The sequence below is a fragment of the Scyliorhinus canicula genome, chromosome 10 (assembly GCF_902713615.1).
Source record: "Scyliorhinus canicula chromosome 10, sScyCan1.1, whole genome shotgun sequence".
NCBI classification, from domain to species: domain Eukaryota; kingdom Metazoa; phylum Chordata; class Chondrichthyes; order Carcharhiniformes; family Scyliorhinidae; genus Scyliorhinus; species Scyliorhinus canicula.
The window spans coordinates 5,312,848-5,326,605 of NC_052155.1; the positions used below are offsets into that span (position 1 = coordinate 5,312,848).

The following is a 13,758-nucleotide window of genomic DNA, read 5'->3' on the forward strand; positions in this document are numbered from 1 at the left end:
AATTCCCAGGGATTTCCCTATTCCCTTTCTTCAATATTAAGAAGGAGGATGTGCTGGAAATTTTGAAAAGCATCAGGATAGATAAGTCCACTAGGCCTGACGGGATATGCCCAAGGAGATTGCTGCGCCGTTGCCCTCACTCTGCACTGGAGTAGTGCCGGTTGATTGGAGGGAGGCGAATGTTGTTCCCCTGTTCAAGAAAGGGAATAGGGAAATCCCTGGGAATTACTGACCCATCAGTCATACGTGTGTTGTGAGCAAATTTAGAAAAACATAGTTTGATTAAAGATAGTCAGTATGGTTTTGTGAGGGGTAGGTCATGCCTCACAAGCCTCATTGAATTCTTTGAGGATGTGACGAGACACGTTGATGAAGGTCGGGCAGTGGATGTGGTGTATATGGATTTAAGTAAGGCATTTGATTAGGTTCCCCATGGTCGGCACATTCAGAAAGTTAGGGGGCATGGTATACAGGAAAATTTGGCTGTCTAGATACAGAATTGGCTGGCTGAAAGAAGATAGCGAGTGGTAGTGGATGGAAAGCATTCCGCCTGGAGGTCGGTGACCAGTGGTGTCCCGCAAGGATCTGTTCTGGGACCTCTGCCTTTTGTGGTTTTTATAAATGACTAAACAGGGGCTGTTTAGCACAGGGCTAAATCGCTGGCTTTGAAAGTAGACGAAGGCAGGCCAGCAGCACGGTTCAATTCCCGTACCAGCCTCCCCGAACAGGTGCCGGAATGTGGCGACTAGGGGCTTTTCACAGTAACTTCATTTGAAGCCTACTTGTGACAATAAGCGATTTTCATTTCATTTTCATGACTTCGATCAGGAAGTGGAAGGGTGGGTTAGTAAGTTTGCCGATGAGACAAAGGTTGGGGGAGTTGTAGATAGTGTTGAGGGTTGTTTCAGGTTATAACAGGACATTGACAGGATGCAGAGCTGGGCTGTGAAGTGGCAGATGGAGTTCAACCTTGATAAATGTGAAGTGATTAATTTTGGAAGATCGAATTTGAATGCTGAATACAGGGTTAAAGGCAGGATTCTTGGAAGTGTGGAGGGACAGAGGGATCTTGGGGTCCACATACATAGATCCCTCAAAGTTGCCACCCAGGTTGATAGGGTGTTAAGAAGGTGTATGGTGTGTTGGCCTTCATTAACAGGTGGATTGAGTTTAAGAGCCGCAAGGTTTTGCTGCAGCTTTATAAAACCTTAGTTAGACCACACTTGGAATATTGTGTCCAGTTCTGGTCGCCTCATTATAGGAAGGATGTGGATGTTTTGGAGAGGGTACAGAGATTTACCAGGCTACTGCCTGGACTGGAGGGCATGTCTTATGAGGAAAGATTGAGGGAGCTAGGGCTTTTCTCACTGGAGCAAAGAAGGCAGAAAGGTGACTCGATAGAGGTGTACAAGGTGATGAGAGGCTTGGATAGAGTGAATAGCCAGAGACTTTTCCCAAGGGTGGAAATGGCTGTCACAAAGTGATAGATTTAACCATTCGGTTTCAGCAGCACTTTGCGATTACTGGAATTCAGTAGAAATTTAAGTTAAAACTTCTCAGGTGCAAATAGGAATTGTTTTATTTGTCTTTTATTGATTACAATTTGAAAGTCATTTAAAAGGCAATTCATAGACAATTTGAAGCTTTCAGAGAATCACAGAAATTATTTTCTTGCTTAGGCAAACAGCTCGCAATATGAAATGAAAATGAAAATCGCTTATTGTCACGAGTAGGCTTCAATGAAGTTACTGTGAAAAGCTCCTAGTCGCCACATTCCGCGCCTGTCCGGGGAGGCTGGTACGGGAATAACTTTAAATAACTTTAAAAGTCAAAGTCTGAAAATGAAATATGAATACAGGGAGACAGTGAATAGTTCAGATCAAAGTATAGATGATTCATGAAAAAGAGAGAAAGAAAGAAATCCAGCTAATGATCCAGCCCAGCTCCAGCTTCAACTAAAAATGGCCAAACAAAACTTACAGCTATACTGTTTCATATCTGTCTAAAGCCATCTAATCACACCCCAATATAATCCTGATTGGTTTGGGTTGGACTCAAACACATCTGATTTGATGGCAAGCCGTCCATCTTTAATATGCAACATTAGTTCTAATTGTTTCGTATCTGCATACTTGTGTATGTTAAATAATGCGATATTGTGCCGTTATCAAGGCCAGTTTGAACTGGTGTTTTGCTGGCTTAGCTGTTATAACAATAGAGTCTTCATGTTACCTTGTCGTGCCATGCTGTTGCCATGGATTCAGCCCTGTCCTTGGGCACTGTCTTGAAAAATGTATTCATTAAATCAGTTCAAGTGTTTGTTTTAATCTAGTAAAGTGAATTAAGCTGTGTTATGCTGCTTTGTAAACAGTTATGTTTTGAGATGACCTGAGGCGATGACAGTGTTGAAATAAAATGGGTAAAACTGGGGCTTAATATTTATCCTAAATAACTATCCTCTACCTATTAGATGTATCAGGAAACCTCCACACGAGGGGACATAAGGTACAGGGGAGATGTCAGACATAGGTTCTTTGCACAGAAAGTGCTGGGTGTGTGGAATGCAATGCCAGCGGAGGTGGTAGAGTCATTAGGAGGGGTTATTATGTTACGGGAATAGGGTGGACGTGAGGGCTTAAGTGGGTCGGTGCAGACTCGATGGGTCGAATGGCCTCCTGCACTGTATGTTCTATAAAGATAAAAATATGGGCAGCACGGTAGCACAAGTGGATCGCACTGTGGCTTCACAGCGCCAGGGTCCCAGATTCGATTCGCCGCTGGGTCACTGTCTGTGCAGAGTTTGCACGTTCTCCCCGTGTCTGCTTGGGTTTCCTCCGGGTGCTCCGGTTTCCTCCCACAGTCCAAAGATGTGCAGCTTAGGTGGATTGGCCATGATAAATTGCCCTTAAGTGTCCAAAAAAGGTTAGGAGGGCTTATTGGGTTACGGGGCTAGGGTGGAAGTGAGGGCTTAAGTGGGTCAGTGCAGACTCGATGGGCCAAATGGCCTCCTTCTGCACTGTATGTTCTATTAGGGACATTTAAGCGACTCTTCGACAGGCACATGGACAGCAGTAAATTGAAGGGGTGTAGGTTAGGTTGATCTTAGATTAGGATAAACGGTTGGCACAACATGGTGGGCTGAAGGGCCTGTATTGCCCTGCCATCCTTTCCTCATGCTTCCTCTTAGCCTTCCTTATTCCAGCCTTAGCCTCTCTCCTACATTTGAGATACTCTTCCTGATTTCTATTGCTATTATAATTCCAACATGTCTCATAAATAATGTATTTGGATTTTCAAAAACACATTCAATAAGATGTTCCACAAGAGGTTATTATACAAAATTAGTATTCAGGAGATTTGGGTTAATATGAGGATTGGTTAATGGACAAAAAACATAGTGGAGGAACAAATGGGACATTTGGGCTGCACAGTAGCATACGTGGCTAGCACTGTGGCTTCACAATGCCAGGGTCCTAGGTTTAATTCCCCACTGGGTCACTGTCTGTGCGGAGTCTGCATGTTCTCCCCGTGTCTGCGTGGGTTTCCTCCCATAGTCCAAAGATGTGCAGGTTAGGTGGACTGGCCATGCTAATTTGCCTTTAGTGTCCAAAAAAGGTTAGATGGGGTTATTGGGTTATGGGGATAGGGTGGAAGTGAGGACTTAAGTGGGTTGGTGCAGACTTGATGGGCCAAATGGCCTCCTTCTGCACTGTATGTTCTATGTATGGGCAAACCAAGGGCAGATGCAGTATAATTTGGACAAGTGTGAGGTTATTCATTTGGAAGCCAAAACAGGAAGGCAGATTACTACCTGAATGATTGTAAATTGGGAGCGGGGATTGTGCAGCGGGACCTGGGTGTCCTTGTGCACCAGTCGCTGAAGGTAAGCATGCAGGTACAGCAGTCGGTAAAGAAGGCTAATGGTATGTTGGCCTTCATTGCGAGAGGTTTCAAGTATAGAAGCAGGGATGTGTTGCTGCAATTGTACAGGGCCTTGGTGAGGCCACACCTGGAGTATTGTGGGCAGTTTTGGTCTCCTTCTCTGAGGAAGGATGTTCTTGCTCTCGAGGGAGTGCAGTGAAAGTTTACCAGACTGATTCCAGGGATGGTGGGGCTGTCATATGAGGAGAGATTGACTAGGTTGGGATTGTTCTCGCTGGAGTTCAGAAGAATGAGGGGGGACCTCAGAGACTTATAAAATTCGAACAGGACTAGACAGGGTAGATGCAGGGAAGATGTTACCAATGATGGGTGTGTCCAGAATCAGGGGTCACAGTCTGAGGATTCAGGGTAAACCATTTCGGACAGAGATAAGAAGACACTTCTTCACACAATGAGTGGTGAGCCTGTGGAATTCATTACCACAGGAAGTAGTTGATGCTAAAACTTTGAATATATTCAAGAAGTGGCTGGATATAGCACTTGGGGAGAATGGGATGGGGAGAAAGCAGGATTAGGCTATTGAGTTGGATGATCAGCCATGGTCGTGATGAATGGCGGAGCAGGCTTGAAGGGCCAAAAGGCCTCTTCCTGCTCCTATCTTCTATGTATCTATTAATATGTATCTATTTTCAGCTTGGCAGGTTGTCACTAGTCAGGTACTACTTGTACCTCAGTAATTTGCCATTTATATTAACTGATGAGTGTAAATTTGTTTATGATACAAAGTTAGGCAGAAAAGTAACTGTGAGGAGGTCTCAGAGGGACAGCAGAGGGATTTAAACAATTTGCCTTAGTGGCCAAGGACATGGCATAATAAAATACAATATATCAATGTGTGAAATAATTCACTTTCGTAGAGGAGAGATTAAGTAGACTGGGCCTATGCTCCTTAGAATTTAGAATATGAGAGATGGGCTTGCTGCAACGTATAAAATTGCTACGTGACTTAACCAATAGATGCTGAGAAAATGTTTCCCCAGGTGAAGAATTAGAAAACATGGTAACAGTCTCAGATTAAGTGGATGATCATTTAAGACAGAGATGAAGAACAATTTTTTCACTAAATGTGTCGTGGATCTTTGCAATTCTCCACATCAGAGTGCTATGGATGCTCAGTCACTGAATACATTCATGACAGAGATTGTTAGAAACATACATAGAAAATAGAAGCAGAAGGCGACCATTCAGCCCTGAGCCTGCTCCACCATTCATTATGGTCATGGCTGATCATCAAGTTCAGGACCCTGATCCCGCCTTCTCCCCCCCCCCCCCCCCCCCCCCCCCTATATCCCTTGATCCCTTCAGCCCCAAGAACTATATTTAATTCCTTCTACAAATTACACAATCTTTTCACTTCAACTACTTTCTGTGATAGTGAATTCCACAAATTCACCACTCTCTGAGTGAAGAAATATCTCCTCACCTTAGTCCTAAAAGGTTTAAAAGCATGACCCCTAGTTCTGGACTCCCCGGGAACATTCTTTCTGAATCTACCCTGTCTAATTGTGTTAGAATTTTATAAGTTTCTATGAGATCCCCTCTCACTCTTCTAAACTCCAATGAATATAATCCTAATTGACAGTCCCACCATCCCAGGAATCAACCTGGTAAACTTTTGCTGCACTCCCTTCAGAGTAAGAACATCCTTCCTCAGATAAGGACACCAAAACTGCCCACAATACTATAGGCATGGCCTCACCAACACCCTATACAATTGCAGCAAAACATCCCTATTCCTATATTCAAATCCTCTCGCTGTGAAGGTCAACATACCATTTGCCTTCTTTACAGCCTACTGTACCTTTGTGCTTGATGCACGAGGGCATCAAGGTCTCGCTGAGAATCCACCTCTCAATTTACACCCATTCAAATAATAATCTCCCTTCCTATTTTTGCCACTGAAGAGGATAACCTCACATTTATCCACATTATCCTGCCTCTGCCATGCATGTGCCCACTCAGCCTGTCCAAATTCCGCTGAAGCATTTCTTCAACCTCCTCACAGCTCACCCTCCCACCCAACTTTGTATCATCTGCAAATTTGGAGATAATACATTTAGTTCCCTCGTCCAAAACATTAATATTTATATATAATGTGAACAGTTGGGGTCCTAGCACAAACCCATGTGGTACCATACTACTCACTGCCTGCTTTTCAGTGTGCTAAGTGAATAAATGAATGTATTGGATAGCATGGGAAACTACAGTTGAAGTGAAGCTGAAGTAAAAGGCCCCGCAAAGCTGCATACTTAGCCCCCTACTATACTCCCTATACACACACGACTGTGTGGCAAACTTTGGCTCCAACTCCATCTAGACATTTGCCGACGACACGACCGTAGTGGGTTGGATCTCGAGCAACAATGAGTCATAATACAGGAGGGAGATAGAGAACCAAGTGGAGTAATGTAAAGACAACAATCTATCCCTCAACATCAGCAAAACTAAAGAGCTGGTCATTGACTTCAGGAAGCAAAGTATCGTACGCACCCCTGTCTGCATCAATGAGGCCAAGGTGGAGATGGTTGACAGCTTCAAATTCCTAAAGGTGCCCATCACCAACAACCTGTCCTGGTCCACCCATGCTGATACTACGACCAAGAAAGCACAACAGCGCCTATACTTCCTCAGGAAACTAAGGAAATTCGGCATGTCAACATTGACTCTCACCAACTTTTACAAATGCACTATAGAAAGCATCCTATCTGGCTTCATCCAAGCCTGGTTTGGCAACTGCTCAGCCCAAGACTGTAAGAAACTACAGATAGTCGTGAACACAGCCCAGTCCATCACGCGAACATGCCCCCCCCCCCTCCCATTCATTGACTCTTTCTACACCTCCCGCTGCCTTGGAAAATTGGGCAGCATAATCAAAGATCCCTCCCACCCGGCTTATTCACTCCTCCGATATTCTAAGACATGTTGATATTAATAAAGAGGAGTGTTGGGCATCTGAAAAAGCATTAAAGTAGATAAGCTCCCAGGGCCTGATGGGATCTACCCCAAAATACTGTGGGACATGAGGAAGGAAATTGCTGGAGCCTTGACAGTAATCTTTCTATCCTCATTGGCTACAGGTGAAGTTGCAGAGGACTGGAAAGGAGCCAATGTTGTTCCATTGTTTAAGAAGGGCAGCAGGGAGAATCCAGGAAATTATAAACCAGTGAGCCTTACATCAGTGGTAGGGAAATTATTGGAAAAGATTCTTAGAGATAGGATTTACATACATTTGGAAACAAATGGCCTTATTAGTGATGCTCAGCATGGTTTTATGAAGGGGAGGTCGTGCGTCACTAATTTGATCAAGTTTTTGAAGAAGTGACAAAGATGATAGATGAGGGAAAGGCAGTAGCTGTTGTATACATGGACTTCAGTAAAGCCTTTGACAAGGTATCTCATGGTAGACTGGCACAAAAGGTGAAGTCACATGGGATCAGAGAAGAGCTGGCAAGTTGGATACAGAACTGGCACAGAAGACAGAGGGTAGCAGTAGAAGGGTGCTTTGTGAATGTAAAGCTGTGAATAGCAGAGTTCCGCAGGGATCAGTTCTGGGGCCTTTGTTGTTCGTGGTAAATATAAATGATTTAGAATAAAATGTAGCTGGTCTGATTAGTAAGTTTGCAGACGACACAAATATTGGTGGAGTTGCAGATAGTGAAGACGATTGTCAGAGGATACAGCAGGATATAAACCGGTTGGAGTCTTGGGCAGAGAAATGGCAGATGGAGTTTAATCTGGACAAGTGTGAGGTAATGCATTTGGGAAGGTCCAATGCATGTAGGGGTTACACAATAAATGGTAGAACTCTTGTGAGTACTGAAAGGCAGAGAGATCTGGGGGTGCATGTCCACTGATCACTAAGTGGCAATGCATGTGCATAAGGTTGTCAAGAAGTCATACGGCATGCTGGCCTTCATCGGTCGGGGCATTGAATATAAAAATTGGCACGTCATGTTGCTGCTGTACAGAACCTTAGTTAGGCCTCATTTGGAATACAGCATACACTTGTAGTCACCACACTACCAGAAGTATGTGGATGCTTTGGAGAGGGTACAGAAGCAATTTACTGGGATGTTTCCTGATATGGAGGGCATCAGCTATGAGGAGAGCTATGAGGAATTCAGGGTGAGGTAGCCAATAAGATACAAATTGGCTTGGCGACTGAAGCCAAAAGGTGGTTGTGGAGGGTTGTTTTTCAAACTGGAGGCCTGTGACCAATGGTGTGCCTCAGGGATTGGTGCTAGGTCCACTGTTATTTGTTATATTAATGATTTTGATGAGAATGTAGGAGGTATGGATAGTAAGTTTGCAGATGCCACCAAGATTGGTGGCATAGTGGATAGTGAAGAAGGTTAGATACAATTGCAACAGGATCTTGACCAATTGGGCCTGTGGGTTGATGAATGGCAGATGGAGTTTAATTTGGATAAATGTGAGGTGATGAATTTTGGTATATCAAATCAGGGCATGACCTACTCAGTTAATGGTAGGGAGTTGGGAGAGTTACAGAACAAAGAGATCTTGGGGTACAGGTTCATAGCTCCTTGAAGATGGAGTCACAGGTGGACGGGGTGGTGAAGAAGGCATTCAGCAGGCTGGGTTTTATTGGTCAGAATATTGAATACAGGAGTTGGGACGTCTTGTTGAAGTTGTACAAGACATTGGTAAGACCACACATGGAATACTGTGTTCAGTTATGGTAATCCTATTATAGGAAGGACATTGTTAATCTAGAAAGAGTGCAGAAGAGATTTTTGAGGATACTACCAGGACTTGATGGTCTGAGTTATAAGGAGAAGCCGGATAGGCTGGGGCTTTTCCCCCTGGAACGTAGAAGGCTTAGGGGGCAATCTTATAGAGGTCTATTAAATAATGAAGAGCATAGATAAGCTAGATAGTCAACATCTTTTCCCAAAGGTAGAGAAGTCTAGAACTAGAGGGTATAAGTTAAAGGTGAGAGGGGAGAGGTACAAAAGAGACCAGAGGGGACATTTTTTCAACAGAGGGTTGTGAGCATCTGGAACGAGCTGCCAGAGGCAGTGGTAGAGGTGGGTATTTTTCCTTCAAAAAACAGACAGTTACATGAGCAGGGTGGGTATAGAGGGATATGGGCCAAATACGGGCAAGTGGGACGAGCTTAGTGATAGAAACTGGGTGGCATGGACAGGCAGGGCTGAAGGGCCTGTTTCCTTTCTGTAAACATCTATGACTCTATAAAAGATTAGATAAACTCGGTCTGTTCTCACTGGAACGACAGAGGTTGAGAGGCAACCTGATAGAGGTCTACAAGATTATGAGCGACATGGACAGAGTGGATCATTAGATGCTCTTTCCTTGGGTAGGAGAGTCAAGTACATGGGGACATAGGTTTAAAGTGCGTGGGGAAAAGTTTAGAACAGATGTACAAGGCAAGTTTTTTTACACAGACTGTGGTAAATATATAGAACATGCTTCCTGGGGAGGTGGTGGGAGCAGGTACGATAGCGGCATTTAAGGGACATCTAGACAAATATATGAATGGGTGGGAATGGAAGGATACGGACTCTGTAAGTACAGACGGTTTTAGTTTAAGCAGGTACCATGGTCGGCGCAGGCTTGGAGGGCCGAAGGGCCTGTTCCTGTGCTGTATTGTTCTTTGTTCTTCCATTGGACAGGAGATACAAAAGTATGAGAACGCACACTAACAGATTCAAAACCAGCTGCTTCCCCACTGTTACCAGACTCCCAAATTACCCTCTTATGGATTGAATTGACCTCTTCACACATCTTCTCTACTGAGTAATACTACACTCTGTATGCTCACTCTTTGCCAGTGTCTATGTATTTAAATTGTGTATTTATATGCACTCACCACGGCCCCATGAATAAGATTAAATACATTAAGTACAACTGTTGCCCCCCCGGCGACTCAAAGCATCAGAATACTGTTCAGAGTTCACCTTGTACAGTCAAAAAAAGTACACGGCAAAGACAAACCCATGGACTCCTCCAAGGCTTAGTATGCGTTCTAACCCTGTTCAACTTCTACACAAATGATCTTCCAAAAACTACCTCCCTAAAATTCATATTTGTCGACAACATCTGCCCTCGACTTTGACATCTCGGACTGGACCCTAAAGGAGAATTTGTCAAAACATGAACAATACTGCAACACATGGTGACTCAAGCCAAACCCTGAAAAAACAGTATCCAGCTGATTCATCTTTACAGTGCAAAAGCCAATAAAGAGCTTAACATTCAAATGAATGGCTACAAGTTAAAACATTACCCAACTCCAACATGCCTTAGATAGGACATTGGCCTTCCGGGAACATCTAAAAACAACTACCCACGGTCAAGTCCAGAAACAACTTGATTGCCAAAGTAACCGGCTTGATGTGGGGTGCTGATACCACCACCCTCCGAACCTCAGCACTCACACTCTCATACTCCGTAGTAGAATACTGTGCCTCTGTTTGGTCAAGATCATCATACACACACATACACAGAGTTGACACCCAGCTGAAAGCTACCATGTGTATCATTACTGGGACACTATGTTCAACACCACTCCTTTGGCTTCCTGTCCTGGCAAACATCACTGATCCACATACCCACCAACTCTCAACAATTCACAAAATGTTAGAAAAAGTTCATGCTGATATATTCACCCAACGTACAACTCTTATCAAGAAAGCCAATCTGGAAAACCTTTCCTGCACAGGACTTCAACCCAAATTCCACCTGGACAAATGAATGTGAATTATTGGACATGACAAGCACCTGGTCTCAAACCCAACCCAACAGCCGCCTGGTTTCAACCTTCCAAGGAAAGAGAGATCCACTCTTCACAGGTTCAAGACCGGCCACACCCCATCCTTGGCCAACCTCCACAGATGGGACATAGTGCCAGCCCCTTATATGCCTGCGGGAGAGGGCAAACTATGCACCAAACCACAGAAGAATATCCAATCCCAGACTCAGCGGAGGCCTATCCACACTCAACACAGCAGAACTTGCGGAACAAACTGCCTGGCTGAGGGACTTTCTATTCAACAAATAAACACACACCAAATATTTCAGTATGAGATGCATAAAATGCTAAATCATTCCTATGTTAATATAACTGTCATCAACTTCAAATGGAAAAACAAAAGAAATATTTACGCTGACCTTAGTATACAATTTACACTGCTTATTAAAGGTAACATTAGCTACAACTAAACATATACACTCCTTTAATACACAGATATGTGGTTTAGCTCTTTTATTTATTTAATTTTAATAAATGCAATGTTCCCGATAACCTTTACTACTGCTGTTAAAAAACATTATTGTGAAGAAAACCTTACAGCTACCAATAAATTGTAAAAGTATTTTAAGGTAGATGAGAAATATAAATTAAATACTCACCAACCAATCGCTCCTCTCTTGGTCTCGCTCCATCCCGTGCCCTTGTATTTCCAGGTTCTGCTCTCAGTCGCACTCCTTCCCGATCCTACTTCCCAAGTCCGCGCTCTGTCTTACTCTTTCTCACGCCCTTTTATCTCACTGGCTCTGTTCTTGGTCTCGCTCTTTCTTGCACCCTTACACTTCCTGCCTCCTCTGATGGTCTCACTCTTTCTTTTATCCCCCAGGCTCTGCTCTTTTTCTCATGTTCTTTTATTTCCAAGGCTCTGCTCTCAGTCTTGCTCTTTCCTGCGCCTTTTTATTCTCCCTGCTCTGCTCACAGTCTCACAAACTCCGTTCTCATTCTCTCAACAAAATGTCTTGTGGGCCACAGCCAGAACCCCGATTGCCCACCACTGGTTTACAGCACAGAAGAAGGCCATTTGGCAGATTGTGAACATGTCAGCTCTGCAAAAGTAACTCATCTAGTTTTAATCCATTCCTTCTCCTTGTAACGCTGCAATCTTTTTCTCTTTTTACGGATTCGATCGAATCTACCTCCACCACCGTCTCTCGTGCAATGCATTCCATATGCTAATCATTGACTGCATAAAAGATTGTCCTCATGTCACTGTTGCTTCTTTTGACATGCACTTTAAATGGGTGTCCTCCGGTTCTGGATCTTTTTGCCAAGGCCAAATGGCCTACTCTCATCCTACCTAACATGCCAAAAATGTGAGAAATGATGTGTGAAAGACTACTGCCGTGATTTTCCCACTGCATAGCGCCCAGTACTGGAGCCAAAAATGGGTTTTGTGCTGGGCACCGCGCGCGATGCACCCAGTGTGATCTGGATCATGCCCTCACTGAGTGTGTCCAGATAAACATGTTTAAACGAGTCATTCGGCTCATTTAAATATACGCAGTCCATTTGAGGCCACAGCCTCTCGGCTCCCAGTATTCACCAGCCGCGCCGGCCAGGCCTCACACCTCAGTACTGATATAACGGAGACTAAACTTGATGGTCATGCTGGGGGGCTTGGAGGGCATTGGAGCCCCGAGTCGTCAAGGACAGGAGCCCTCGCAATCGGGCAGTGCCAACCTGGAACTGTGGTAGTGCCAACCTGACACCCCTGCAATGCCAGGTTGGTCCTGCCAGAGTGCTAGGACAGAGCCCAGGTACCAGCTTGGCGCTGCCAAGGAGAAGGGCCTAAGGGAGGCCATGCCCAAGAAAGGGGGCGATAAAAAAATGAAATTAAAATGAAATGAAAATCGCTTATTGTCACGAGTAGGCTTCAAATGAAGTTACTGTGAAAAGCCCCTAGTTGCCACATTCCGGCGCCTGTTCGGGGAGGCTGTTACGGGAATTGAACCGTCCTGCTGGCCTGCTTGGTCTGCTTTCAAAGCCAGCGAATTAGCCCTGTGCTAAACAGTCTCCAAAGGATGGGGGAGTGAAGAAGGGTGGTATGAACAGTAGTGGGGCGAAGGGGAGGAACTGAAAGGGGGAGGGCCTCAAAGATGGGGGGCCCTTAGAGACTCCATAGCAGCGTATGCTCACTTCGGAGCCTACAAGGATGGATGGGTGTGGGGCCGGATTATCCTCATGCCAGGTCTTTGTGATTTGGGCACCCTTTAAAAATGGGGCCCCGATCATTGAGGAAATGGTCTTACCAGCGACCTTAGTTCCCCACTGCAGAAAAAACTCCCCAAGCTACAAAAAAGTGACTAAGTGTGGGTGAATTGTGACCTGGATTGTGCCCAAACACCTGGCGGGAATCATCCCACTAAACCTGCCCAGAATGACAATTGGGGCTGGATTCTTCGGTGGCGCCTGCCGCAAGATCACCATGGACAGGACGCGGCCATTTGAAAGTCCATTGGCCTCGGGCGGGAATTTCTGGTCGCCGGGTGGGCGCAGCCGAAGATTCCCACCCTTAGTCATTTTTTGGTTGAATTGTGTTCTACGACAATAATCTGAAAAAAAGAATAAAACTATACTCAAAATTTTTCAGGGTTCTTGGAAGTGTGGAGCAAGGTGATATGATTCCTTCTGAAGAGGATTAAAAGGATTTTTTTTTCAGTTGACAGGTAATGTAAACCTCTACATCTGATTATACAGATGAATAACACTTAAATGTTCAGTTAGTACGAGACAATACTATATTAAAATAATAATAATAATCGCTTATTGTCACACGTCTGCTTCAATGAACTTACTGTGAAAAGCCCCTAGTCGCCACATTCTAGCACCTGTTCGGGGAGGCCGGTATGGGAATTGAACCTGCACTACTGGTCTTGTTCTGCATTACAAGCCAGCTGTTTAGCCCACTGTGATCTTTGTCCGAGATATAATTTCATAAATGTAAGAAAAGAAAATGAGTGACACTAAGTGGTTGGTGGCTGTAGTTTATCCCAACACTATTGGAGCAGCTTTCATTTAGATGCTTT

The 13,758-nt window shown here is 44.5% G+C and overlaps 1 protein-coding gene across 5 annotated transcripts in view; it reads left to right on the top strand.

The window, feature by feature from the left end:
• The window catches only part of LOC119972206 (uncharacterized protein YMR317W-like), a 106,118-nt gene that overhangs the window by 17,220 nt on the left and 75,140 nt on the right, over positions 1–13,758 (top strand). For all 5 annotated transcript variants that reach the window (XM_038808554.1, XM_038808552.1, XM_038808553.1 and 2 more), the window contains exon 2: positions 13,323–13,398. The gene's annotated coding sequence lies outside the window, so the exon portion shown is untranslated. The remainder of the gene's footprint in view (positions 1–13,322; positions 13,399–13,758) is intronic.